At 39.9% G+C, this 25218-nt stretch overlaps 2 protein-coding genes across 4 annotated transcripts in view; both read right to left on the bottom strand.

Annotated features, from left to right (window-relative positions):
• CHST8 (carbohydrate sulfotransferase 8) overlaps positions 1-25218 on the bottom strand; it is a 266667-nt gene that overhangs the window by 179808 nt on the left and 61641 nt on the right. The window lies entirely within an intron of this gene.
• The window catches only part of KCTD15 (potassium channel tetramerization domain containing 15), a 321946-nt gene that overhangs the window by 291697 nt on the left and 5031 nt on the right, over positions 1-25218 (bottom strand). The gene's annotated exons all lie outside the window — the stretch shown is intronic.

Genomic DNA, 25218 nt, shown 5'->3' with positions numbered 1-25218 from the left:
TCTTCATTACACCCCTGCATACTTGAGCAATATTTTTATACTCCTCCCTAGTCATCTGTCCAAGTTTCCACCAAAGATTTCTCTGTTCAGCCAAGCTGGTTGCTTGACATATTCTTTCTGCAAGTTGGGATGGCTTGTTCCTGCACTTTCAATAAGGCATCTTTAAAATACAGCCAGCTCTCCTGGATTCCTTTCTCCCTTATATTAGCCTCCCAGGGGATCCTGCCCATCAGTCCCCTGAGTCATGAAGTTTAAAACATGAGAAGCAGTAATCCAAATTCACTCCACAACAGTCAGACTTTTCAAAGTTGTGTGCTTGCAACAGTATGCAAATATTTACATGTGCCTAATTCATATGTGCAAATACAGAGTGAAGGATAGTTACTTGCACATACATATGCTGCACTGTCACATGGACATGCAAATATATGATTTGTGCCTATATATACACACAATGTTTATTTGAATGCAAATGTGTGCATGCAATTTTGTGTGTCTTAATTTTGAAAATCTAGCCCATAATGCCCATGGCAGAGTTAGTAGTTATTGTTCTGTAATTGAAACCTCTCACTCATGCATTACTTAAAAAAAACCAGCAAAGGACACCCAGGAACTCTAAAAAAAATAAAGGGGCATACTCTAAATGCCTCCTGCATGCTGGAGTCCCTCTGACATTTGACTACAACATGCCAACAGTTCCCAGCAGAACTGAATCAGTGGAGAGTTCTGCTTAAAAACTGGCACAATACAGTGTATTATTATGAATAAATTATTTTACAACCAGCCTGCCTAAAGTTAGACTTGTTAATCCTTATGTAGGTACCTGATTTTCAAAAGTGCTGGGTACCCAGCAACCCCTATGCAGTTCAGTGGGTGCTATAGGGTGGTCAGGCCTAGAAGTTTTCACAAAACGTATTTGATTTTGTTGGAGGAAAATTAATTGATTTTATTTTAACTTTTTAAAATGTTTAGAGAATTCATCAAAAAGCCAAAACTAAAACTTTGCAGTTTTTGACAAATACAAACTGAAAAATTTTGGTTTTCAGTTGTTGGAAGCCAAAAAGTTTTGGTGAAATACCAAGTTTTCTGTTCCAGCTGAAAAAGCATTCTCTGTGTGTGTGTGTGTGTGTGTGTCTCTCTCTCTTTTATATAATATAATAAATTGTTTTAACCACTTCTATTCAGCACTTTAAAAAATCAAATACAGTAACAGCTGTGTTATCCAGCACTTTATCAACTGGAAAACTCTATTAACTGGCATTTCTGATCTCTCCCAATACAAATCTTCAGTCTAGTAACTGGTACTAGAATATTGCAATTGGAGGAGGATATGCAATTGCACATTCGGCACTCTACTTTTATGCAAAAGGGGCAGAAGACAAGTAAGCAAGCTGATATCAGGGATTTATTCAAAAGAACAGCTTCTAGGGTGTGTCATAGGGTCATTAAAGATTAAGCCCAATCTCCTACACCTTCTAACCTACAATGATAATAGATGTAGATAATGATGACCCTGAGGCCACGTCCAGACTAGGAATTAAAATCGATTTTAGATACGCAACTTCAGCTACGAGAATAACGTAGCTGAAGTCGAATTTCTAAAATCGAGGTACTCACCAGTCTGGACGGCGCTGCATCGATGTCCGCGGCTCTCCGTGTCGATTCCGGAACTCCGTTCGGATTGATGGAGTTCCGGAATCGATGTAAGCGCGCTCGGGGATCGATACACCGCGTCCAGACTAGACGCGATATATCGATCCCCGAGCAATCGATTTTAACCCGCCGATGCCGCGGGTTAGTCTGGACGAGGGCTGAGGCACTGCAAGATCCCAAAGTGCCTTCTGAATCATCAAAGATTAAATTATGTTCAGTATAGGTTTAGTGTTGTGTATTTTTAGTGATATGTGTTTATGCCGTGCACTGCCCATAGTGATATGTACCTACTGTATTGAAAATGTTACCTGTTCTTCAAGCAACCAACCACTCTGCAGTGCACTACTACTACTGGATTGATGAGTACCTGTCTACTATTTTATACTTTATTTGTTTTATTGTATTCTAGTTCTTTTAAAATTGGTATTCGATTGGTAAGTATAACTCTCAGTTAACTGTCAGAGGGGAAGCCATGTTAGTCTGGATCTGTAAACAGCAACAAAGAGTCCTGTGGCACCTTATAAACTAACAGATGTATTGGAGCATAAGCTTTCGTGGCAGAATACCCATTTTATCAGATGCATGCATGCATCCGATGAAGTGGGTATTCCCCCACGAAAGCTCATGCTCCAATACATCAGTTAGTCTATAAGGTACCACAGGACTCTTTGTTGCTGTTCTTAGTTAACCAAATTTTTTGATTAACCAGCACCCCCTATTCCCCCAACATGCCGGACAACGAAGCTTTTACTATAATTTGTTTTACTCAAATAAGAATTTGAAAGTCTAACTTTACCCAGCCAGATATGAAAAAAACTTTTGTAAGATATTTGACAATTTTTTTTTACTCACCACTTCTCTTCCCACAGGATCCCACAGAACTCAGCAGACATTATATGCTGCCTGCTGAGGTAGTTATTCTCTCTCTAGTGCTAAAGACAACTAAGGTGATTTAGGCAATTATTTATACAAATTAAAAAAGCAACTCTTCATAGAGACCTTTAACATGGTTTTGCCATCAAAATGACAGAGTTATAAATCCCTGGGAAATGAGGTTTATTATTGAAATACCAAAAGAATTTTAGGGGCATTGTAGCACCTACAATTATAGTGGTATTTAGCATGTAAATTGCTCTTATGTTAAAGAAAGGTTAATGGCTCATGTAAATGCATTAGCCTTCAACTCCTGTATGTGAGATACTGTACATGGGGCTCAATTCTGCGAGGCATCAAGTGGCTTCTGTAAGGTGATGACCCACCTCCATTCCTACAGAACAGGATTGGACCGCGAAAGAAGAGCCAGTGATGAAATATTTAGCCATGTTGTTTTAAAGAAATGCTTGTAAGTTACATCCATCAGACTGCGTTGGGTCCATCTAATGGGCTGCACTCCTAGTCAGCTCCCCACTCATGGAACACCACTGTACAAACACTACAGCCTGCAAAGTGTCTGACAAGTGTTTTCATGTTAACATTCATTAGATGACTCGGTCAAACCATTCATGCTTGATTAATTGATTATCTCATGGTGACAGTTCATTTTTCGAAACAGCTGCCAACCTGAGAAGGAGCAGGACAGTCAGAGCAATGACAAAAGACACTGACAGACAAACGTTAGACTTATTGAATAACTGCTAGAGTGACAGACCAGCATCTACAGAATTTAATCAATGCTTCAAAGACATGACAGAGCTATAAAGCTTCATTATTTCTCTTTTGTGCATTTATGAATTGTTAATGTAGTCAATACATATTAGCTTCATTTGTTGTTTGGTTAAAAAGCAGTTTGAATGTTCTAAGTTAGAATTGCCTGAGTATCAGTTTTTGCACAGTGAAATTTTCGAGTACTTAGAGATTTATAAGGTTTTATTGATGACTAAAAAGCAAAGCATAATTCCCAGCTTTGTTTTCCAACATTACGGAGTTAGAAGAGTTGACACTGCAGGGCTTATTGAACAAATTCATTTTCCTAGCACAGGGGGTGTTTTGAATTTTCTGAGTTAGGGCTGGATAAACTGGATGCACCCGTGCAAGCTAGCAAATAGCAATCGCACTGAAAGAGGATTTCAGGCTAGAGCAGTGCAGGGAGCAAACTATCAGACAGAGTGAATTATCTGCAGAAAATAAATGTGCTGGGAAACATCATCCCTGGCATAATTCTACTGAAGTCAATTGGATTGCCCCACTGCAGACCTTGGCCCAATATCCATTTGTAGAGGATGCTTGATCCACTAATTATTGGAAAGAATTTGAGAGAATATAATTACCAGATACCACAGCCTGCTGCTTTCAGATTTTTCTTCCAGATTTAGAAACAGTAATACAAGAGGAGCGTAAAGACACAAGGTCAACGTTCTGAAGGATTGCCTCTTCTTGTGAGTGTAAAGATGTGAGTGCTTAGACATGCACCCCCAATCAGTTCCAGATTGCATCTGCACAAGAGAGTCCCAGGACTCATCTCACCTGTAAACTTGCTCCATGGACTTGACCTTGTTTCCACAAAAAAATGGGAGTTTTGTCATTCAATAGAAGCTGGATCAGCTCCTCTAACACCCACTGTTGCATCATAGTGAATTTTGAAAAGCTTTCCGGGCCTAACCCAAAGTCCATTGAATTCAATGGAAAGATTTTGGAGAGGATTCTTCTACGTGTATCTCATTTTCTGTGTTTCACTGTTATAAATCTTGTTTTGCTTAAGAGTTCATCAGCTCCTGGTGCTTATTCCTCACCAAAAGTTCTAATCTGCTCTGAATAACCACACAGTTAGTGTTCTGGAAATAATTATGATGCCACACAAGAAGGTTCAGGTCTTCAAATGAGAAATAAGCAGTAGGCAGTGATGAAGCGTCACATCCACTTCCTTAAAGAAAAGGGATTTTTACCTTAAACAGAAAACTGGGCATTCTCAAACACTAAATATTCACAGTTTAAGTTGTTCTGGTATGTACACTATTGTGCTAACGAAACTAAAGAAGATTTTGTTTCCATGAAGATCTCCTTCACAATTAGCAAAACTCCTAATTAGCAGCATAGGAAATGATGTTTAAACAGACCGGAATATACCTTCCAATTGCACCTTACTAGAAGGGGATAGGAATGGGTGATAAGAATGATTCAGGCGGAAAAGCTCTTGTGTGAAGAGAGATCAAAATGATTGGGAGTGTTTACATCACAGAGGAGATGAATAAAATGGAACATGATAAAAGTATGAAAAATGATGGCTGGTATAGAAAAGGTAGATCAGAAGCTTCTATTCATCCTTCTCATGAAATAAGAGAGAGCAGACATAAGATGAAATAGAAAACTGGAGCACACTGTAAAACTGATAAATTTTGGGAGGTTCTACATGCAGCCTGTGGAACTCATTGCCAGAGGATGTCATCAAAGGCAAGAGTTTAGCTGGACTCAAAAAACAAAAACATGTATACATATAATGAAGAAACCCAGGGTATTAATAGTATATTATGAGACAAGGCTGAGCTTTGGAAGGGATATTATGCTTCAGGGCATAAGCCAGTCTCTTCTACAGGGAGAAAGAAGGAAACTTTCCCTGAGAGCAGATTATTCCATAACCATCTACTGCAGAGTTTCTTGCATTTTCCTCTGAAGCATGTAGAACTGACCACTGTCAGGCTACTGTCCTAGACTGACCACAGTGGCAACATTTGTGTTCCCTCTTAAGAGGGATGCTAACTAGATTTGGGTGAACTTTTCCCAAGGAATAGTTTGTTCGCTGAAAAAGGCAGTTTTGGGTTGACTGAAACTAGGCATGTACTTGTGTCACATTTGATGAATGGGTTGGCCAAAAAAATTTGGGGGGAGATAGATTCACAAGGGGACTTAGGTGCCATTCACAAAACTGAGGAGGAGATCTGGGGGAGAGTTTTTCCTAGCCGTGTGCTCCTTGGAGAAAAGAAGTACCTGGAACCTGGTTTGCCCTTGTTTTCCCAGTATGCTCGTGGCACGTAGCCTCTCTTCTCTTTTTTGCCTCCCTTTCTATTTTTCTTGGGATTCTGCTTCTCGGACTATGTGCTTTTTGTCTTCTAACTCCAGGTCTCTGGTGTGCTGCTATTTCTGCTACTTGTTTTTGCTTGTCTGCTTCCAACTTTTGTTTCTCGGCTTCTATTTCCAGCTTTTTGGTCTGCTTCACTATCTCCATCTTTTGAACCTGCATCTCAGCTAGTTTGACTTGCATGGCTGCCTCACTGAGAATTGTGTCATATTGATCTTCTAAGCCTGTTCTACCCTTGTGCTCAGTCCCTTTTGGTAGATCAGTCTGATCTCTTTGCCATCTATCTTGCTTACTCATACTTTCCTGTGTTCTTTTCCCTCACACAAAATAAATAAACAGAAAATAACTGTAACCTTTTCTTTGTCTGTTACCAACCTTCTCACTTGTGAATTTCTCAGAACCTAGTCGATATGTGCTTGGAGTTAGCTAATCAGCAAACTGAGTGCCAGGCCCTGCCTATGCCACTGTGACACTCCCCAGAAGTACTCCAGGTTCTGAGGCCCCTCACCACTACCTGCCCTTAGCATGAAGCAACCTTGTTTGTACGTAGCATTATTCAGCTCCCTGAAACCATCAGCTTCTGGCAGCACTAGCACTACTTTCCAGATAAGCATAGGCCAAGTCCCTAGATCTTGAAGCATTTCCTGCAGTGTTCAGCCCCTTATCAACTGAACACTCCCAGAATTACCATGCCTGCTATTCCCAAGGGAACAGTGCACACCAGCTTGTAAGATTCAGCTCAGACCCATCACTTTGCTTAACTCCACAGCACTTGCATATATTTACAGTGAGAACATGAATATGTTTATTATCAAAGAACAGATGCAATAGTGAGTAAAAATATTGGACATTAACGGTTACATATACAACTAAATTATAACACTCTCTTTAGAGACTAAACTTAACTAACAAGTTAGGCTCTTTCCTACTGAAGTTTGTCTCACCCAAAGTTCTCTCCAGGGTTTTCACCCAAGCCTGGTTGAGGCCCCTTTTTCATGAAGCAAAAGTGCCATCTTTTGACTTCCTCAATGAAGGGTGACAGGTTGTCTTTGCCCCCCAAATATAGTACACCAAACCTTGGAAGTTTATCTTCAGATCAGGTTCTCTCTCCCCTGCTGTTCTCCCTTCTGAATTCCCCACAATTCTTCATTTCATTCAGTTCAGATCAGTTGCAGTAGCCCCATTCTGAATGAGACTATATTCAATTTGCATGTGAACAGATAGATGGCTAAACATCTCTCATCTAACAGAAACCCTTTTTTCACCTATACTGGGGCCCAGTCCCCATACACAAACTTTAAGAACATAGTTTTTATATATATATGTAACTCCTTACATAGTATCTGTACACTCATTTCACAATCATACTGATGACCAGTATCACACTGGCTTTCATTTGAGACCTCACATGAAATTCTTTGATGAAATAAAATGTACATATGAGACTCAGGAGATTCCTGTAACCCTCTGCACCCCCTTGCTAATTGGCATTAAAGAGGTTTGTGGGTCAGAGAGACACAGGTTTAAGTCCTACTCCAAATCAGGCAGAATGGGGATTTAAACCTGGGTCTGTCACATCCCAGGTGAGTACTTTAATCCCAGGGCTATGAGGGGGGCAGCAGCAGCACCACCTCCTCCTCCTTCAGTGGTTTTGTGAATGGCATTTCCAAATCGCCTTTGCTTTTTTAAAAAATTTGGTTAAAAATGACCTGAAATCACAACAAAATGTTTTGTTTGACTCAAAACCATTTGTGGGGGGAGCTCTGTTGTTTCACTGAGAAATCAAAACAAAAATTGGGGTCTATTGAAACAATTTTTTATGATTTGCATAGCTCTATTGCTAATTCATTTCAATAGCAAATCCTGTTACAGTAATACGTTCACATCATCCTCAGTTCTGGTATACATCTGTTATGATAAGCATCTAACTATTCCAGGCTACATAGATTTTGTACAGAAAATAGAGTGCTTGTATCTGGAGACTTCCGTTAAAAATCACATGTTATACATCTGCCACTTGAAAATTGTTACTCCAAACCTTTTAATTCTAATAACTGAAGTTTTGTGCTGTTCAGAGTGGCTTTTTTACAACTTGTGGTAATGTAGAAGAGCTAGTGAGGTCGAATGTGTCACTAGCAATTTTCCTCTCTACTGCATTTTTTAACTTGTTTACTATGGTAGAAAGCAAGAAAAAGATACTTTGAGAGAGTGCAGTAAGTACATTATCCGCTCAGTGGTTTGATCCTTTTAAACCTGCTCATTAGGTGTAGCAGAAAGAGAGAGAGAGAGAGAGTGAGATCCAGGGTTGCACACTATAATGCACCCAGCCAGTACATGGTCCATCATAGTGCTAAAAATCCTCTTTTATGTGTATTTCCATACAGTGTGAGCTGAAAAGTTGCTTGGCAATGGCTAAAAATAAGTAAATCCATTTCTCTGTTCAACAAAGCCACAGCTACAGTCTTGTTTTTAATAATAGAAAAAAAGCTAACTCTGAGTAATAGTCAAGTTAAAATATCACATGGGAGGTACTTTTTTTGTGGTCAGGAAATGGGGATAATTTCCATAAACTATAGTGGCATACATCAGATTTGTCCTTTTCGTTTCTGCATAAACTGTGTCTGGAGCTTGCCTTTGCTGTATGCTCTTTTACCTTCTTTTCATCCCAGAGCATCTTTGCAGACCCAGACAACAGTACAGCATCGCCATTCATTCCTGTCCATGGCTTGTTGCTCCATTAAGCCCGTGTCATAAACTTGTGTACAATGTCCTGCCTAGTTGCTGGTCGGCCTCTAGGTCTGACTAACCTTGGTTGTGTTTGCATTATTTTCTTTGGCATCCAACCATCTTTTTGGCTTCTGCAGTGTCCCCACCATCATAAGCTTTTTGATTGTAGCCAGTCCAGTGCCCTGATTTACCACCTTACCTTCCTTCTAACTTCATTTGCCTTAAGCTCATTCTATTTACACCTGCCATCTTTTGACGCATTCTCCTCTTGACTGCCACCAGCCTTATTATTCAATTCACTACATTTCTTGGCTAGATCTTCCCCATATGACTTACATGCTACACCTCTTAAATACTATGGGTGGAATTTTCAAAAGTGCTTAGCTCTGCTTCCATTAAAGTCAATCAAAAAACTGTCATAGGAGCAGAGTTAGACCAGTGCTAGTTGCTTTGGAAAATACTTCTCAATTGACCTGGTTCAGCCTTCAATTACAGAAGTGTAACTGACGGCAGTGTATGGTTCCAAAAAGATTCACTGCAGAAGATTGTAATGTAAATTACTACAGTGCTACCAATTAAAATGTTAGCTTCCATAAATTTAAAAAAAATATTTATACTCATTTATTTCCCTGTAGATAGGAGAGTTGGAGCCTCAGTCACAGCTCTAATGATGAACATGATACTTCCAAATCCTCAGCTTTACTTATTTCCTGGATTGTCTTCATTGTGAGTTAGAGTGCTCAGTGTTTTGGGCCCTCTGTTGGGCTGATCAGCCTTTCAAGTGAGCAGAGCTGGGCACTGCCACCAAGTCAGCCAGGGAAAGCTGAACGTTTTCAAAATTTCAATATTTTTTTTGTTGAAATTTCAATGGAAAAATTCTCAAAAATTTTGCAAAAATGTTACAATTTTTGAGCAGCTTTAGTCAGTAAAAGATTGTCCTTATTCCTGCCTCTGAACATGCGCATACTTGTTTGGACTATGCTTTCAATTACCAGTACCCGCACCATAATCCTTTGTGGAAGAGGATTTTGCTACCTCTAAAACCTCAATCCATTCCTCTCATGTTAACTTTAACATTTTTGTAACAACCATCATAACAGAAAAAGATCGTGTTTCTGTGCAGGATAGTAGAGTTTGCATAGAGTCTACAAGGTGTGTTGTATAAAGGAGCATTCTCTTTAGCAAAGAAGGATAAACATCAGAAACATCCATGGGGAAACATTTGACTTCAAAGTGCTGTAGTGTGAATGCAAATATAATAGACAACAGGAAAAAGGTAGAGGAGTATGTCCTATAGGAACCTGAGTTAAACCCTGCTGCAGCACAAGGGCCTTAGCAATTGATAATCTTTTACAGGCTGATCCAAAGCTCATTGAAGTCAATGGAAAGACTCCCAGTGACTTCCAAGGTTTTGTTAAGGACTTGCTTATTGAAATATTAAAGTGTGCAAATGCTCACGCACTAATATGTGTATTGTTTGCAAATACGGTATTTATGTGTGTGTGAAAGACCAGTTAAATCCATTAGTCGTGGAAAATTTATTTGGCACAACTTTGGTAGAACTGGGAGTTAGCTGCCTAACTCCCATTGACTTTCTCATCAACCTAATTGCCCTTTGCCTTTGAAAATGACCCCTTTTGTGTATTTGCTGGGTGCAAACTTTTTGCAGGGTTAAACTTTGAAGGGATTAGGCTATGAATGCCTTCATCTACCAATATAAGTTTCTTCGCAAGCAGCCATTCCGTTTCCAAAGATTAAGATGACCCACAGTGGGTCAGTAGCAAAAATTCCCAATGCTGGAGACTGGACACTAAGTGGGGAGGGCTCTGAGTTACTACAGATAATTCTTTCCCAAGTATCTGCCGGGGGGTCTTGCCCACATGCTCAGGGTCTAACTGATCACTGTATTTAGGGTCAGGAAGGAATTTTCTTACGGGTCAGACTGGCAGATACCCTGAGGGCTTTTCTCCTTCCTCTGCAGCGTGGGGCTTGGGTCACCTTGCAGGTTTAAACTAGTGTAAATGGTGGATTCTCTGTAACTTGAAGTATTTAAATCCTGATATGAGGATTTCAGTAACTCATCCAGAGATTAGGGACCTATTACAGGAGTGGGTGGGTGAGGTTCTGTGGTCTGCAATGTGCAGGAGGTGAGACTAGATGATCATGATGCTCCCTTCTGGCCTTAAAGTCTATGAATCTCTGAGTGTTATGGATAAATAGGGCCAAGTTCTGTTTTTTTGGCAAAATGCCAGTTGGAAAACTGAAACAAGGAGTGTTCAGACCACTGATCTTTGGGGTAGGAGGCAGGGCACTGGCTTGAACAAAATATCCAGGCTCTGGCTCCTCTCTAGTTTTAAATCTCATCTGAAAGTCAGAGTAAATAGTACAGAGATTGCTGTGTGTCCAGGATGGGATTGTTGGAGCAGGAACAATGCAAGATATGAGATGTCACAGGATAGCAGACTCTTTAAAAGGGAGTTGGGTTGAGGCCCTGGGCATCCCCCCTTATATCCTAATTATTCATCTCCTACTGATGCTATGAGGGGAGGGATCATATGATAGTCTGACAAATATAAAAGCCAGCAAGTAGCTCAGTTGAGCTGGAGGAGTTGCAAGGGAGTACGAAGGCTCTTGCAGGAGTCCCCGTATCAAGCCAAGAGTCCGGCTGACATGCAACTCCCAGGTGGAAGGCCTGTGGAGTGTAATTCTGCAAGGAACTAGAGAATTGGAGAGAGCACATAGACTTCTAGAACAGATCTTGGGTGATGGGGAAAGGACATGGCTGATAGGCTGAACTTGCGTTATTCTGAAGATATAAACTGAATCCCTGAAGAAAAGGGACTGGAATCCTGTAGCTGGTGCACAGAGCTGGTGAGTGAGCCCACGAGCGTACACAAGCTGGTTACTTAAAATTATGACAAGCTGAACTTCAATGGTAGTTTAGCTGCAACTGCAGTTTCTGCAGGGGGCTGCTTCTCTGCTGGACTGCTGAGGATTCTCCCTCTCCTGTTCCTACTTCCTCCTCCAAGGCCTTGTGTTATAGCCACCATCATCTGGGCAGAAGGGAACCAGACAGAGTTTTCTGTGGAACTTTGAAATGTTTGCCCTAACTTGGCTGCTGGAGTCACTGCTGGGTGAAATAAGCATTTGTCCTCCAGAGGATACATATGTTGTTTTGGGCAGCTTTCTTTTGTGATTTATGAATTTTAATGGCAAGCTTGGGACTCTGACGTCTCTGCTCATGTCCCCAGATAATTTTTTCCTTTCTATTTTTATTTAAATAAATGAATAAACAGTAGGGGGAAAGAGATGAAAAATCTACATTTGCTAGGAGAGTTCAGTGGCGATTGCAAAGAACGGCTGGAGTGTATCTAATGTTCTGGTCTCTTTATCTGGCCTCTATGGAATTGCACACAAAGCACTGCTTACTCATACCTTGATGAATAAGCAATGTACAGCAACCAAAGGGAAAGCAAGAAGATAGCTACATAAAGAGTTGTTATCAAAAGGCCCCCAAATAAAGCCAAAACAAATATTGTGAGTGTAGTTTTCCAAGGGATGGAGCAAGTTGAACCTAGCTGGAGTTGGGAGAAGGACAGATAAGCATACATGCATTAACCACAGATACATTCCTAAGTTGGCCCAACAAGATAGTGAAATATTTTATCTACATGGTTGTAGTTCTATAGTCTCTGCTGCTGAGCATTTAGAGTTTATTACCTTCTTGAAAGATTGTGGTTTGCTTCAGTTTCTTTTCAAAGACATCTCTAGAAGTTTTGTACAATTGTATCTCTGTCTGCACTATACAAGGTCCAAACCAAAAACTGTTTGAATAAAAGCCAGTCGAAGGGCCCAGCCCATTCTGTGAATGGAATGAGAATGTCCGTGCAACTTCACTAGAACAATTGCTGGATTAGGCCCAAAGTCAATGTGAATTTTGCCTGAGTGAAGACTTCAGGATTGGGCCACTGGTCTCTGTGGATTCTCAGTGCTGAATTTAAGTACCTGATAGCTAAGGCTCAAATCCACACTGTTCAGCCTGAGCATAGGACACTAGGCATGTTCATGGGGGAAGGGAAATGGGTATTTTCCCATTCTCAGGTCACAGAGTAGCAGTGTATCTGCTCCATGAATGCTACTCCAGTTGAATATATGGGCCCTAAAGCATCCCCCTAAATTGTGGTAGAGGGCATGGACCTGTGGAACCAGTTGTATCTCCTGTACACACAGACACATTCTGGCAGGTCTCCTCCAAACCGATCTCCATGTTTCTGGGTTATTTTTGGTGAAAATAAGTTTAACAAATACACATACATCTATGAGGGGTTTGCACAAGATTATTTATGCATTGCCTCCTTGTCAGGGTTTGCAGAAAATTTACATTGACTCATCATACTGCACATCTAAGATATTGATGGCTAAAGGCCATATAGTTTTAGATGAAGAATTAAGTCTTTAATGTACACACACTGCATAGTAATGCTTCATTCTGAGAAACAGTATCTATTGATTCCTTCAGTTCTATAGCTGGTGTGCCATTTGTTTGCCACGGACGGTAAGACAGCAGCTGTCATACATTTCAATTTTAGTGCCTTTAAATAACCTTTCCAAATGCTAATTTTCTTATAATGCTTCTCTTACAAGTCTAAATAAGGCAATGTAAATAGCATGCAATTTGCAGTTTTTCTTCTTTAAAGGCGTCCGATCAGGGGTGTTTTCATAATTACTATATTTTAAAATAGGTATCTGGTTTACAACCCATGTTATTCCAGTCACAGTAACATTCCATTTGCCTGAGCCCTTTTCATATTATTCAAAACCAGTTGGTGTCTAGTAAATTTCTGACCAATTTTTAGTTTGGATTCTGACAGTTATTTAATTGCTTTGTTAATGAGAATCATTTGATCTTTTATCAAATTAAATAGCAGTTTTGGTGAGAGTACACTTTTGCAATATGCTGTGCTGAGAGCAACATATAAGTAAACTGAATTGGGAATTATTTTATGAAATACAGTTTTCATTACCATACTGTGTTGTATAGTACTTTTAAGAATTCTGTTTTCAGTTCTATGAATTTTTGGATAATACCAGTAGAAAGGAAACTGACCAAAAAGGCACTTACTCAAATTCTCTTGCAAAGCTGGTTCTGCTAAATTTGAATAAGCCTTTTGAATTTTATCTTTTTTTGCTGTTTTTCACAAAATGAAATAAAATTCTAGCATGTGAAAATGGCATTAAAAGAAAATTGTCAAAGTCAAAACCAATATGCATAAGGGAGCTCTCTACAGGGAGATCTTCCCAGCTCTGTATTGCAATGATATGTGGACACCTCAATGGACTTCACCATTTTCTGCTGGAGAGCACCTATAAAGCAGTGAGACCAGACGGTTCTTCAAGCTGGGTCCAGCAAAAGTGGTGGAATCCTTCTGAAATACTGAGGTGCCACTGAAATTCCTCCTAGTCGTAAGTGACATGCCTGGTAAACTGGGCTGCACCATAGATATGTTTTTCCCAACACAATAGGCATGTGAAGTTGCAACAAAGACAATTATAAACCTTATTTATTAGGTTTCTTACTGGCAAGTCAGTAAACCTTCTGATGTACCTTCTTCCTGGTTTGGTATCCTGCACGAAACCTGCAACAGAGCTGGGGGGATAACACATGAACAATTTAATGACACCTCTTTTTTTTTTATCATGAATTGTCCGTGAACAGATCACAATTTTCTTTAATAGTTTCGTCATTTAAAATTCTTCAGAGTGCTGTTTTTTGCATAACTCTTGCTCCTTAGCTCACTTGTTGAGCAGTTTGATTTCCACTGTTTTGATCGTACACATTGGTGATCCAGTATGTTTCTATTCCTTAACTAGATAAAAATCACTCTTAAAATCAGGTTTCTGGTGAATATACTCTCACTTATGAATTCAACAGCTGACTTCCTGAGGATATGCTTGAATATTCCCTTAAAATTTGCTCTTTCTGTGAACAGTCCTGCCAACAAAATCCTTCACTAGAGTAAATGTGGAAAAGAAAACATAAAAAAGGTATGGAAAGAGTCTAAATGAAAAAAAACTGGAATGAATACAAGTAGACTTCTTTTTTCAGTGCTTGCCTAGGTTTCTCACACAGCTTCCAATCAATTATGAAAGCTAAGTTTCAGAGCTACCTGTCCTCTTTATGTGACTTTCTTCTCTCAGTGCTGTTCACCACCTACAGAGTATCATCGGTTTGTTACAGCCCTGTGGAAAATTTAAGTGATTATAGTCCCAATCCAGTGATCTGGTCAACCCATACAGATCTGATTACTAGATCAGAGCCTATGACAACAACTGCCTTTTCATTGGGTAAAGCATTGATCATCTATTTATTCCATTGATGCATACAGTAACAGAACTTCTCATGGATTCCGACTGACATTAATTACAAGTGGCAGAGGCTTGGGGATACTGGTTAAGAATATACAGCAAATCTGCTGTAGTGGTAAATTCTGACCCACCTGGGCAACCCAATGAGGAGAATTATTTTGTCCTTTACATACAATAGGCATAATGAAACCAAACTAGTTAATGATTACAAGTTATATAAAAGTGTGGACTAATTTTACATCCATTAGATCTCAGTTTTTAAAAGAATATGAAACCTGTTTTACTCAGTGTAGCGAGCTAAAAGTACAGAAAGTGTAAAAATAGCTTCTTAGGAAAAATGAAAGAAAGAAAGAAAGAAAGAAAGAAAGAAAGAAAGAAAGAAAGAAAGAAAGAAAGAACATATTGCATTCACCATTTTGAAGTATCCTGCGGAGAGTGGCTGTCTTGTCAAGTAATCTGGGTATGAAAATTGTGTGGCGGGTCATGAATGTTCACAAAATTAGGGGTTGGGGTGCAGGAGGTGGGGAGGGCTTTGGCTGGGGGTGTGGGCTCTGGGATGGGGCTGAGACTGAGGGGATGGGGGTGCAGGAGGGTGCTCTGGGCTGGGACCGAGGGGTTCGGAGGGTTGGAGGAATCAGGGCTGGGGCAGGCGTTAGGGTGGGGGGCAGGCTCTGGGTAGCGCTTACTTCAAGCAACTCCTGGAAGCAGCGGCATGTCCCCTCTGGCTCCTACGCAGAGGCGCAGTCAGGTCGCTCTTCACGCTGCCCCAGCCACAGGCACTGTGTGTAGGAGCTGGAGGGGGGACATGCTGCTGCTTCCGGGAGCCACGGCACATGTGGAGCAGGACAAGCCCCCGACCCTGCTCCCTGGCTGGAGTAGGACAAGCCCCAGACCCCGCTACCCGGCAGGAGCTCGAGGGCTGGAATAAAACATCTGAAGGGCTGGATGTGCCCCCGGGCTGTAGTGTGCCCACTTTTGATTTAGGGGGCTGTGTGCTCGGCTTATTAGCTTGCTATAAACACTTTCGCATTTCTTAAACAATAAAATGGGAGTGTGTTGGAGAAGTAGGTATAATTTCAGAAAATGCTTTAGTTACCTATTTTATCTACTAAAACATCACCTAGGAGGTATTCTTTCTCTGTGATGCAGCTCGATACTTCATGTAGCAAATGGCAGCACTCTTCCATAGTTCATTAAATTATGTTGTGATGATCTTATCTCCACTGGGTCTCAATTAAGAAATGAAGCTAGTGCCTTTAGAGGAAATGACAGAGTACAATCAGAATATACTGAATATATAATTTGATCTGTGGAACCAAGCGAGAGGAAAAATGTAGTTGGCAAATGTCTAGACATGAAGAATGTGTCATCTCTCCAAGATGCACATGCCACAGTACCTAATTAGATTGTAATATTGTTTAAGGACATTTATTGCATTTTAAAATTGAAGTTGACATGTTTAAGTTCATTAACCACTGTTCTATAATAGTGAATATTATTTCCTTCCTGCTCCCCTTGTCTCCATTTTCTCACCCCTGGGAACTTTTAGCATACTGATTCTGGGCCCACAGTCTATTAACACTAATTTTGAAATTGCAGCAATTTGATTTTTGTGTTGTAATTTAATTAAACATTTTGCTCTTGGTTTTAAATATGTTTGTTTTTACTTTTAACATATTTTAATGTGCCTAACAGAAGTAATTTCTATGGATGTTTTTCTGCATAAAAAAACAAACAAAGCTCACTTGGTAAATAATAACAAATGTGAAGGAGTAGACTAGGAACAGTTGCAGATTGCCTGTGTGATTCATTGCACGGTCGGGACTTAAGGATGTCAAAAATTAGTTGGTACTATGAGATCTAATGAAAAGCATCAACCTATTTACATAGATATGAATGGTGGATGCCACTGACTTTACTAAGTGCAGACGTGGGCCCCACTTATGTATATTTCTTCATGTTTCATAGAGTTTGAAGGCCAGAAAGGACAATTATGATTATCTAATCTATCCTGTTGCATAACACAGGCCCTAGACTCCCACCTGGTACTTCCTGTGTCAAGTTCATAATTTCTGGTTCAGCTAGAGTATGCATTTCAAATTGAGATTTCTACATCTGTTTCTGGCTCATCTTTGTCTGTTTTTCTTGCTCTATTAGCTACTCTTTTTCCTTGATATTCATGATAGAATTTAGTTCTCCTAGTGTTTTGCATAAAATTTAATAATTCCTTTGTACAGCACTATGACTGCATTTATTGCTATTTCATAGAGATTAAAAAAAAGCCATAATGGACCAAATTTGTACGTGATGTAACTCCACGAAACTCAATGGAGTCATTCCACTGGCGCTGGGATTGTCCTGAATGTTCTGTTGTACAGCACTGAAGACACCAGCAGTATATAATAAATAATATCTGACTTTGTATGCTCTGGAGTAGCTTAATTGCATAGCTTAATTGCCATCAATAGCATGAGAATGAGCTGTTTATATATGCAGAACTTGCTGTGTCCCAGTTTTAATTAGGTAACAACTCGAGGGTGCTTCCTGTTTACAAGGTAATAACCATATCCTGAGCTAAATAAATGGGGACTATAAGGCAAGGTACAGCTTTTAGTTTAATAGGTTATTAAAATAAATATACCTTGATTAATATTTGAGACAAAGCTGACTATTTATAACATTTGAATGGGTTCTTCGCTGGAGCGCCAGCCCTGCAGGGTATACTTAAGTGAGAATCACATTGACCTCAACGGGAGTTTTGCCTGAACAAGGTCTGCAGGATTGGGCCTTAAACAATTGCAGTGAACCACCATAAAATTGCAAGTCAGTACACTCTACAATATTCTTGTTCTGTGACTGACTCTAACTTCCGTACAACACATAGATCACAGTATTTCTCCACAGACCAAAAAAAATCACCTTCATGAATATTTTAATGTACTTCTTTTTTAATAATCTATAATTGTGAAGCGAGATGAATTCATTTCCCTGCATAATATAAACAGCCTATTTTTCCTCCATGTTGTTGTCTAAATACTGAAATAACTGCATGTAGCACTGCAAATGTGCAAGTGTTGTTACATAACGATAACACAAAGGGGTGAGGGTTACTCTGACTGCGGCCTCTACCTTTTTCCTCCCTGTGGCTAGACTTATGAGCATTATGCTATGCAAAAGCTTAACAAATCCCAGAACCAGGAAGACAATGCTCCTGGTTTCATTACAAGCCTGAAATTAGCAAGAAACAACAGATAGCATCATTCTTCCGGGGGACTGGCGAGGAAGGAGGTGCGGCCAAAGCTTCTGTGAGGTATGGTGAGCTAATAAATCTTCTTGGCAATCTCAGCCAGCAGAGGTCATGTGGAGATGCAGATAAAGGAAAGCAGCTCTCGACAGGTGAAACCCTGAGGAAGGGTGAATTCCCTTCTCCAGTGTAAAGGTCCAGGCAGGAGAGATGTAAATTACACACCTCCTTGCACCAGCATGAGGGCATCTGGCCCATTGTGTACTATATACAAAGCCAAACAACCGGGCCAATTGCTGTAAACTAGTTAATTATCTACCAGCTGAGAGATGATAAACAATTGTTTCTCCTCTTCTCCCTCGCCATGTAGACTTTTTGGTCCTGTCTCAGTTAATGGCTATCTATCTGCTTCTCTCTCCTGTCCCCCAACAAGTAGGGTTCGAAAATCACCTCATCTAGGCTTTAATTCAGTAGAGCACTTAAGCATATGCTTGAGACCCATTGCAGTTAATGTTTAAGTCAGCATGGGCTTAGTGCTTTGCTGAATCAAGGTCCAATTTAACATGCTGTTCCCCATTTGTCTCCAGGGCACATCCCTGTTAGGTTTCTAATGTGGCCTAATGGATACGGCATTGGCCTCCTAAGCCAAGGATTGTGAGTTCAAGTCCCACCTGGGGTGAAGAGCTATCCTCTGTGGGGAGGGATAGCTCAGTGGTTTGAGACCATTGGCCTGCTAAACCCAGGGTTGTGAGTTTAATCCTTGAGGGGACCATTTGGGTATTGGTCCTGCTTTGAGCAGGGGGTTAGACTCTTCCAACCCTGATATTCTAAACACTATTTTTAATTAATGGGGACTTTGGTTGTACCAGGAATTTGGAATCAGACCTTCCATCCACAGAATCTAAAACAGACTAAATTCTTGGGATAACTAATTGTCACCACTGGAATTCAAGTGGGTCACAAGCCAAATCATGACAGTTTGGGCAGTTTAAGCTTTTTCCTTTCCTCACATTTTCAGCTTTAGGTTTCCAGTCTCATAAGGAGTTATTATAATAAATCCTAGATTGTCCCAAGCAGTAAACAACGTCCAATGCCTATGGGTACTGGCCAGACATTGTCATGCAATGCACCAATGAAAAGATGAAAGTAACCTGATTAGAAAATAGAACGACTTAAGAAAAGGAACAAGCCATCTCAACATGAGGATGGGAAATTTCACCCCAATCTCTTCACTTTGCCATTCAATTCATTCATTGCTCCTAAAAGGACTTTGGTGGCTCTTGGATTCTTTAGAGTCTTAGCTCCTGGAGCAGACACCTGACTTCACTGTTTCCCCTGAATATGTACATCAGCTGCCCAGCATGCTTAACCTTCATCACTTTGAGGGACCCACAGTCTGAACTTGGGTTGCTCAACTTATGTGCTGCCAAGAGCAAAAGCACCACAAAGCCAGCCTCTGACAAGGTTTTAAAATTAAATGTGTCGTTTTCAATTGCAAGCCCTTGGGAAGCAAGCACAGAAGCTCAACAGGGTTGACTTTGTGAAGATTTTAATAGATAGATTTTATCTGCTTTGAAGAAGGGGGAAGAAAATTTAGTGAGTTTCTGAACAGAACCGGAACAAAATGGCCACGCTCTAGCAAGTCTTCTCTGAATCACCACCAGCACCTTCTGCAGTGATTCATTACAAAATGGGACAAAGATGGGGTTCCATCCTGCAAGGTGCTGAGTATTCTGACCTTGCTCCTGCCAAAGACTTTAAGCACACGAGTAGTCCCAATTAACCAATTAAGCTTATCCCCTACTATGGAACAAGCTGCCCCCCTTCAAAGAGATGGATCTAACATGCCATTTGCTGCCATCACATAGTTCAGTCTGCTTGGGTGTTCTACCCCTTCTCCCAGCTTGCATCTGTCCTCTCTGTTTAGATTATAAGTATTTTGGAGGCGGGGACCATCTACTACTCTGAGTTTGTACAGTGCCTAGCCCAATGGAGCCCCATTCTTGGCTGGCCCTTTAGCACTACTGTAATAATAATTCAATGGGACCACTTATGTGCTTAAAGTTAAAACCAGGCTCAAGCACTCTGCTGGGATGAGGCTAGAATGTTCGGCAGCTTGCAGGATCGAGCCTATAGAAAATACGAGTGGAGACAATTCTATGTATTGCATAAATCAGTTGGAGACTTATCCACTGAAGTTGGGTTTTAGATCCAGCCTCTAGGGAATAATAAATCATTATTCACTTCCAAATGAACATCTACTATTTAGTTAGACAAAATGAGAATCAGCCATAACTACTACTGATGTAGGACCTACACAAAATCAATTATTTGGCCTCTTCTGCTCCCCTCATTGGTGCTAAAGCAATAGTTAATTGAGACTGACGATCCAGGTGTACAAACAAAACAGTAATAGAAAAAAGAGCCGCTTTAATTTCAAGCTCCACTAGAAACATGAAGGGAAAATGAATGTTTATCAAATGAGAAAGGGTGACCCTGATGGAGGGATAAGGTTTTGTTTAAGCTTTTAGGAGAAAGTTAAGAGCACTGAGAAATGGAAACAATATAAAAAAATTTTAAATGGCACAATTAGAAATACACTTGTAAATGTTTTTTAATTTAATTACAATTGTTTAAAATTATGTCCACATTTGAAACACAGCTGAATTCATTAACTGCTGACAAATGGGAGGAAACTTCCTTTCACTATCACATTGTCTGTGCAAATTATATGAACTCTTTTTTTTTTAAATAAAAATGTAATGGAGTGAAAATTAAGGACTGTTGATCAGCTTTTGTAATTTTCTGTAACTCCTCTTAAAATCTTTGGAAAGGGTCTTTAGTGGATGCAGGATGATTGTTTAGAAACATGCTTTCATAAAGCCATCATTCTTACATTTTTCTGACACATCAAAGCATTGTTGATTTTGCCTATGACATGTTGCCAAGCACCATAACTGAATGCAGCTCAACTATAGCAGGTCGCTTTTGATTTTGCCCGACATAACAAAGAGGTGTCAATTTCTGAAGGCTTATAAAAAAACAAACCTTTAACAAGTCAGTTTCTAGGAGTAAGTACGCACAGCAAATAGTGGGAAGGGGAACCTGCGGAAGCTGCAAGTTGAGGGCTTCAGCTCAGTTCCAGAACACTGGCTCTCCAAGAGCTAAGCCACATTTGATAGAAAATTACAAAAATCTTCAACGCTTTCCGGGGATCACATTATCAATAACTGCTGTAATTGTCACAGGGTGGTTAGGGAATCAGGACTGAGAGGAGGTAACTAAATGACCATGAAGGTGAAGGCAGGTGGTCTATGAGACAATCTCTCTATTGTGTTTCACACAATGAAAACAATTGGGAATGCCTGCTCTGGGCGCTAGCCTGCATATCTCCTGTTTAAAAACTCTACTGTCAAAAAGTATAAAAAAAAGATACTTACTTTGTATCTATTTAACCAACTTTATGAGCCCATTGTAGATAGCAGCTGTGTGGGAACTGGCACAACATTGCTTCAACATCTAAACGAGGTCATAGTCAGTCAAAACCAGAACCATTGCTAGCATCAAGGAAAGAAGATGAATCATACCCACAATGGTGTGTAGGACTACAGCATTACCAGGACTTGTGCTTCACCTCAATGCTGATGCGTGTAGGTCTTTCTCTTTCAATCAGAATAATAGCAAACTGATTGGAACAAGATTTAAAGGCAGAAAGGAAGAATCTACTTACTATGGGAAAATCTCAGTCAAAGAAGACTAAGGCAGAGAGAAGAATGGGAAATGTGGCCGTAGAAGGTGCATCCATTCCTTCAACTAATTCCATATATTTAGTAGTACTGCCTCTTCTGGTTGAAAAATGTAGCCTGGAGTCCATTCATCTGATATACAGTTACCAGATAATTTTGCATATGGTTTGGATGGATGCTGTTAGTATAGAGGCAGGTTAAATTTATACCAGAGAAAAGTTGTAAACTGCAGCCACATTAGTTTTGAAATTATATTTTATTTTCAATTGCATTGTCATGGATAAAAAAAGTTTCTAGTACGACTAACAAGTAGTGCAATGTACAGTAGGATAATATTATGGAAATGCACAGTTATCATGGAGTGATGTAGGCAGGGCTGTTATTTGTAAGTAACAAGGTGTATGTGTGGTTGTGTGTGTGGATAAGTGGAAAGAGAGAATTACAATGCAGCGGCATTATTCGTCTTTGCTCTAAGGCTGCTGATATATAGTCAGACTGCTGCACTATGGCTCCCCTGTGCACTGATTTTTATTATAACAATTACCCTCTCCTCTTCCCCCATCCCCTCTTTCCCCCTGTCTCCACTGGTGAAGCAGAAAATGAAAATAAGCCAGTATTGTGTTATAAGATTTGTCTGGATGAAGCAATGACAGTAGAGTTACTGCACAGACTCAAAGACTCTGCCAAGTTGTATGGTTCTGGGTTTGTTTTTGTTAGTTTGTGCCTGGTAGCTATATCAACTAATTATAGATAATAGTGTCATAAACAGATAGTTAAGGGTTAATGTCTCTTTTACCTGTAAAGGGTTAACAAACAGGGACCCAAACACCTGACCAGAGGACCAATCAGGAAACAAGATACTTTCAAATCTGGGTGGAGGGAAGCCTTTGTTTGTGGGTTCTGGGTTTGTGCGTTGTTCTCTCGGGGTCCTGGACGGGACTAGAGGTGCAACCAGGTTTCTGCCAATCTCCCTGCTACAGTCTCTTATCTATTCAGAATAGTTAGTAAGTAAAAAAGGCGGTTATAGTTTTTTAACTTGTTTTTCTTATCTGCAGATGTGTACATGCTGGAAGTAGCTTAAATTGTGTTTCTGCTGAAGAAAGCTTCTTTCTATTGTCTATAAGCTAAAAAAACCCTGTATATTTACCATTTTGATTATAGAGACAATTTTTATGTTTTTCCTTCTTTATTAAAGTTTTCCTCTTTCTTCTAGAATCTAATTGATTTTTTGGTTATCTTTTGTAAGACTCCAGGGAAGGGAGTCTGCACTCACCAGAAAATTGGTGGGAAAAAGGAAAGGGAGGAGGGAAGAAAAACCTGCTCTCTGCGTTTATCTCCGTATCTCTCTCCGGGGAAGAAGGGAGGGGGAAGGGGTGATTCAAGGAGTTGAATCACGATGGTCTCCTAGTGTACCCAGGGCGGGAAAGAGCTGGGAGGAAGAAAAGGAGGGGGAAGGGAAATGGTTCATTCCCCTTTGTTGTGAGATTCAAGGAATTTGGGTCTTGGGGCCCACAGGGAAGTTTTTGGTGGAGACCAGAGTCTATCAGGCGCTCTACTCTAAGTCCTGACTGGTGGCAGCAGTACAGGATCTAAGCTGGTAATTAAGCTTAGGGGAATTCATGCTAGTACCCATATTTTGGACGCTAAGGTCCAGATTTTGAATTATACTATGACAATAGTGCACAGCAGTTTTCATTCTAACCCCCTGTTTGCACATCTTGGTAACTTTTGGGATGAATTTTCCACACTCAATCTGTTTCTAAAGGTGTTTGTCTTCTGACTTCAGTCTCCAGAGGAAAAAACTTTCCATAAAGTCATAGATGCAGTAGCTGGTTCAACTTTACAGCAGTGGTCCTATTATTGATTCCCATAGTTCAGTCTCCAGGCCATTGACTGGCTTTTCCAGAGTTCACAAATTTTTAGCCCAGTCATAAACTCTCACGTGACACAACTACTTAGTTTTTCCTAGTTACGCTTTCCCATACTGCACTATCACAGCTGTCCCAGACTTGAGTTCTGCTAGTTTTAAGGATCTGAAATAAACATTGTGTGCAGGCACTAACCAGAGTGTTAAAATGGCATTATATCAGCTTCTTCATTATAAATCCCAGTCGTTGGGGAGCATGTCATTTTCTGAAGAGGTTTACTGCTGAGTACAGTAATGATGCATAGACTGTCCTGCTGGCTCATTGTAAGGCTCCAAGACAATGAGAGCAGTGGCAATTACTGCAATATTTCACACAAATGTAAAATCTTTCAGTGTTTAATCCCCCATCATGGGCAGGGGATTTATATTTGTAAGTCTTGATAGCAGTCAGGGGAATTTAACATATAACTTGCTAGTGCACCACTGGGAAAATGTATCTTAATTTACCCCCAAAGTTTCCTTTCTGCTAGCAGGAGTCATAAAGGCACCCTTTAACTGTTTAATAATAATAATAATGAGGGTTGTTGATTAATTGCAGTGAACTCACGTGATTAAAAAAGTTAATTGCGATTAAAAAAAATAATCACAATTAATCACAGTTTTACTTGCACTGTTAAACAATAGAATACCAATTGAAATTTATTAAATATTTTGGATTTTTTCTACATTTTCATATATATTGTATTCTGTGTTGTAACTGAAATCAAAGTATATATTATTTTTTATTACAAATATTTGCACTGTAAAAATGATCAAAGAAATAGTATTTTTCAATACACCTCATATATGTACTATAGTGCAAACTCTGTCATAAAAGTGCAACTTACAAATGTAGATTTTTTTTTACATAACTGTACTCAAAAACAAAACAATGTAAAAAACCTCAGAGCCTACAAGTCCACTCAGTCCTACTTCTCGTTCAGCCAATCACTAAGACAAACAAGTTTGTTTACATTTACAGGAGATAATGCTGCTCTCTTTTTATCTACAGCGTTATCTGAAAGTGAGAACAGACATTTGCATGGCACTTTTATAGCCAGCACTGCAAGGTATTACATGCCAGATATGCTTAACATTTGTATGTCTCTTCATGCTCTGGCCACCATTCCAGAGGACATGTTTCTATGCTGATGACGCTCTTTAAAAAAAATGTGTTAATTAAATTAGTGACTGAATTCCTTGGGGGAGAACTGTATGTCCCCTGCTCTGTTTTATCCACATTCTGCCATATAGTTCATGTTATAGCAGTCTTGGATGATGACCCAGCACGTTGTTCATTTTAAGAATACTTTCACTGCAGATTTGACAAAATGCAAAGAAGATATCAATGTGAGATTTCTAAAGATAGCTACAGCACTCAACCCAAGGTTTAAAACTCTAAAGTGCCTTCCAAAATCTGAGAATTACAAGGTGTGGAGCATGCTTTCAGAAGTCTTAAAAGAGCAACACTACAGAACCCAAACCACAAAAAAAAAAAAAATCAACCTTCTGCTGGTGGCATTTGACTCAGATAATGAAAATGAACATGCATCAGTCCTCATTT

The sequence above is a fragment of the Gopherus evgoodei genome, chromosome 12 (assembly GCF_007399415.2).
Source record: "Gopherus evgoodei ecotype Sinaloan lineage chromosome 12, rGopEvg1_v1.p, whole genome shotgun sequence".
In the NCBI taxonomy this organism is placed as follows: domain Eukaryota; kingdom Metazoa; phylum Chordata; order Testudines; family Testudinidae; genus Gopherus; species Gopherus evgoodei.
Note: the sequence above shows the minus strand (reverse complement) of the source record. Positions and strands in the feature narration are given on the sequence as shown.